The 4997-nt window shown below is 42.5% G+C and overlaps 1 protein-coding gene across 3 annotated transcripts in view; it reads right to left on the reverse strand.

The window, feature by feature from the left end:
* Positions 1–4676: 4676 nt before the first annotated feature.
* LOC115122617 (keratinocyte-associated protein 3-like) overlaps positions 4677–4997 on the reverse strand; it is a 22682-nt gene continuing 22361 nt past the window's right edge. For all 3 annotated transcript variants that reach the window (XM_065020148.1, XM_065020146.1, XM_065020147.1), the window contains one exon: positions 4677–4997. This exon is cut by the window's right edge and continues 673 nt beyond it. The gene's annotated coding sequence lies outside the window, so the exon portion shown is untranslated.

Raw genomic sequence — 4997 nt, forward strand, 5'->3', positions numbered from 1 at the left:
CAGGCCTTCTGTTTGTGAGCTGAAGCACAGCTGGGTCATGCAGTAAGACAATGATCCAAAACACACAATCAAGTCTACATGAAAATGGCTAAAACGCAATACATTTGAGGTTTTGGAATGGCCTATTCAAAGTCTAGACCTAATCCCAATTGAGATGCTGTGGCAGGACTTGAAATGAGTAGTTCATGCTTGAAAACCCACAAATGTCACTGAGTTAAAGCAGTTATGCATGGAAGAGGGGGCCAAAATTCCTCCACAGTGACGTGAGAGACTGATCAACAACTACAGGAAGTGGTTGGTTGGAGTCATTGCAGCTAAAGGTGGACTGATCAACAACTACAGGAAGTGTTTGGTTGGAGTCATTGCAGCTGAAGGTGGACTGATCAACAACTACAGGAAGTGGTTGGTTGGAGTCACTGCAGCTAAAGGTGGACTGATCAACAACTACAGGAAGTGGTTGGTTGGAGTCATTGCAGCTAAAGGTGGACTGATCAACAACTACAGGAAGTGTTTGGTTGGAGTCATTGCAGCTTAAGGTGGACTGATCAACAACTACAGGAAGTGGTTGGTTGGCATCATTGCAGCTAAAGGTGGACTGATCAACAACTACAGGAAGTGGTTGGTTGGAGTCACTGCAGCTAAAGGTGGACTGATCAACAACTACAGGAAGTGGTTGGTTGGAGTCATTGCAGCTAAAGGTGGACTGATCAACAACTACAGGAAGTGTTTGGTTGGAGTCATTGCAGCTGAAGGTGGACTGATCAACAACTACAGGAAGTGGTTGGTTGGAGTCACTGCAGCTAAAGGTGGACTGATCAACAACTACAGGAAGTGGTTGGTTGGAGTCACTGCAGCTAAAGGTGGACTGATCAACAACTACAGGAAGTGGTTGGTTGGAGTCACTGCAGCTAAAGGTGGACTGATCAACAACTACAGGAAGTGGTTGGTTGGAGTCACTGCAGCTAAAGGTGGACTGATCAACTACAGGAAGTGTTTGGTTGGAGTCATTACAGCTAAAGGTGGACTGATCAACTACAGGAAGTGTTTGGTTGGAGTCACTGCAGCTAAAGGTGGACTGATCAACTACAGGAAGTGTTTGGTTGGAGTCATTACAGCTAAAGGTGGACTGATCAACAACTACAGGAAGTGGTTGGTTGGAGTCATTACAGCTAAAGGTGGCACAACCACGTATTGAGTGTAAAGGGGCAATATTTTTTCACACTGGGGCATTGGGTGTCGTATAACTTTGTTTAACCCTTGTGTTGTCCCAAGGGTAAAAAAAAAATGACCCGCAACTATGTTTAACAGCAGAGAAAATAAATTAAATTAATTAAATTATAAATTATATTTTTTCACTTGAAATTTGATGACTTTTCCTAAAGTGACCACAACATTAGAAAAAGTGAAAGATCGCCTTTGTTCATATTTCTGTTAAAGCTGTACACCATCAGGGTACAAAGGTTGTCTTAAGGTCATTTTTGACCTGGCAGTTATACAATAATTTACACACCACAAAAACCACAAAGACACAAAACACAATGAGAAATTGAGATTGTGTGCTACTGATTGAACTCAGCCAGTAGCTGAAGAGGAATATCACCATGGTTGGCATAGTTAGAAAGAACGAACCTGAGCTCCCCCCTGCACTCCTCGAAACAAAGGGGAAAGAGACCTTCTCATCAAAGTTTCCCTTCACCCCCACCACCACTCTAGTTTCTTACCTCCCAAAGAGGAACAAGAATGTGGTCCTCCTGAGCACACTGCACAAATGGCTGAGATCAGTGATGGTGAGGACAGGAAGCCAGCCATCATCCTGGACTACAACCACAGGTCTTGGCTGATTTCTTTTGATTTTCCCATGATGTCAAGTAAAGAGGCACTGAGTTTGAAGGTAGACCTTGAAATACATCCACAGGTACACCTCCAATTGACTCAAATGATGTCGATCAGCCTATAAGAAGCTTCTAATGCCATGACATCATTTTCTGGAATTTTCCAAGCTGTTTAAAGGCACAGTCAACTTAGTGTATGTAAACTTCTGACCCACTGGAATTGTGATACAGTGAATTATATGTGAAATAATCTGTCTGTAAACAATTGCTGGAAAAATGACTTGTGTCATGCACAAAGTATTGTCCTAACTGACTTGCCAAAACTATAATTTGTTAACAAGAAATTTGTGAAGTGGTTGAAATAATGAGTCTTAATGACTCCAACCTAAGTGTATGGAAACTTCAGACTTCAACTGTATATACATCTGTTCTGAAAGGCTCCAGAGTCTGCAACACCACTAAGCAAGGGGCACCACCAAGCAAGCTGCACCATGAAGACCAAGGAGCTCTCCAAACAGATCAGGGACAAAGTTGTGGAGAAGTACAGATCAGGGTTGGGTTATAAAAAAATATCAGAAACTTTGAACATCCCACGGAGCACCATTAAATCCATTATTAAAAAATGGAAAGAATAGGGCATCACAACAAACCTGCCAAGAGAGGGCCTCCCAGCAAAACACACAGACCAGGCAAGGAGGGCATTAATCAGAGAGGCAACAACGAGCCCAGAGATAGAGCTTCAAAGCTCCACAATGAAAGAGCTTCAAAGCTCCACAATGGAGATCGGAGTATCTGTCCATAGGACCACTATAAGCCGTACACTCCACAGAGCTGGGCTTTACGGAAGAGTGGCCAGAAAATAAACATTGCTTAAAGAAAAAAATAAGCAAACACGTTTGGTGTTAGCCAAACGGTTAGTGGGAGACTCCCCTGTCACGCCCTGACCTTAGTCATCTTTGTTTTCTTTATTAGTTTGGTTAGGTCAGGGTGTGACAAGGGGTGGTTTGTTGTGTTTGCTCCTGTCTAGGGTTTTTGTATGTTTATGGGGTTGTTTACTAGTCTAGGTGGTTTGTATGTCTATGGTTGCCTAGATTGGTTCTCAATTAGAGGCAGCTGTTTATCGTTGTCTCATATTTAGGCAGCCATATTCCTTGGGTAATTCGTGGGTGATTGTCTATGTATTAGTTGCCTGTGTCTGCACTTATTCTATATAGATTCACGTTCGTTATTGTAAGTTTGTTGAAGTGTTCTTCGTTTCATTAAAATAGAAGATGTATTCACATCACGCCGCGCCTTGGTCTCATTGCTATAACGAACATGACATCCCCAAACATATGGAAGAAGGTATTCTGGTCAGATGAGACTAAAATTGAGCATTTTTGTCATAAAGGAAAAACGCTATGTCTGGCGCAAACCCAACACCTCTCATCACCCTGAGAACCCCATCCCAGGGACTGGGGAACTGGTCAGAATGGAGGGAATTATGGATGACGCTAAATAAAGGGAAATTATTGAGGGAAACCTGTTTCAGTCTTCCAGAGAGTTGAAACTGGGACAGAGGTTCACCTTCCAGCAGGACAATGACACTAAGCATACTGCTAAAGCAACACTCGAGTGGTTTAATGGGAAACATTTTAATGTCTTGGAATGGCCTAGTCAAAGACCAGACCTCAATCCAATTGAGAATCTGTGGTATGAGATTGCTGTACACCAGCGGAACCCATCCAAATTGAAGGAGCTGGAGCAGTTGTACCTTGAAAAATGGGCAAAATCCCAGTGACTAGATCTGCCAAGCTTATAGAAGACGTAGAAAGTATTGACTTTGGGGGAGGAGGTGAATAGTTACGCACGCTCAAGTTTTCCGTAAAAATATTTTGCATCTTCAAAGTGGTAGGCAATTTGTGGAAATCAAATGATACATAACCCCCCAAAATAGATTTTAATTCCAGGTTGTAAGGCAACAAAATAGGAAAAATACCAATGGGGGTGAATACTTTCGCAAGCCACATTATGTTCTTCACGTTTTTGTTTTGTATTTATCTTGTTTTATTCTTATTTATTGTTGTTTATACACCTTGTGGGTTGGGCCAATGGTTTGGAAAATGGGAGAAGACTGGGTATAGAGCCGTATCTGGGTTAGGGATTATATAGACAGGGTATGGAGTAGTATCTGGGTTAGGGATTATATAGAAGGGGTATGGATTATATAGACTGGTATGGTGCCGTATCTGGGTTAGGGATTATATAGACGGGGTATGGATTATATAGACTGGTATGGTGCCGTATCTGGGTTAGGGATTATATAGACGGGGTATGGATTATATAGACAGGGTATGGAGTAGTATCTGGGTTAGGGATTATATAGAAGGGGTATGGATTATATAGACAGGGTATGGAGACGTATCTGGGTTAGGGATTATATAGACAGGGTATGGAGTAGTATCTGCGTTAGGGATTATATAGAAGGGGTATGGATTATATAGACTGGTATGGTGCCGTATCTGGGTTAGGGATTATATAGACGGGGTATGGATTATATAGACGGGGTATGGAGCCGTATCTGGGTTAGGGATTATATAGACGGGGTATGGAGCCGTATCTGGGTTAGGGATTATATAGACGGGGTATGGAGTAGTATCTGGGTTAGGGATTATATAGAAGGGGTATGGATTATATAGACTGGTATGGTGCCGTATCTGGGTTAGGGATTATATAGACGGGGTATGGATTATATAGACGGGTATGGTGCCGTATCTGGGTTAGGGATTATATAGACGGGGTATGGATTATATAGACGGGGTATGGAGCCGTATCTGGGATTATATAGACGGGGTTGGATATCTGGGTTAGGGATTATATAGAAGGGGTATGGATTATATAGACTGGTATGGTGCCGTATCTGGGTTAGGGATTATATAGACGGGGTATGGAGCCGTATCTGGGTTAGGGATTATATAGAAGGGGTATGGATTATATAGACTGGTATGGTGCCGTATCTGGGTTAGGGATTATATAGACGGGGTATGGATTATATAGACTGGTATGGTGCCGTATCTGGGTTAGGGATTATATAGACGGGGTATGGATTATATAGATGGGTATGGTGCCGTATCTGGGTTAGGGATTATATAGACGGGCTATGGAGCCGTATCTGGGTTTGGGATT

The sequence above is a fragment of the Oncorhynchus nerka genome, linkage group LG7 (genome assembly GCF_034236695.1).
Source record: "Oncorhynchus nerka isolate Pitt River linkage group LG7, Oner_Uvic_2.0, whole genome shotgun sequence".
Classification (NCBI taxonomy): Eukaryota; Metazoa; Chordata; class Actinopteri; order Salmoniformes; family Salmonidae; genus Oncorhynchus; species Oncorhynchus nerka.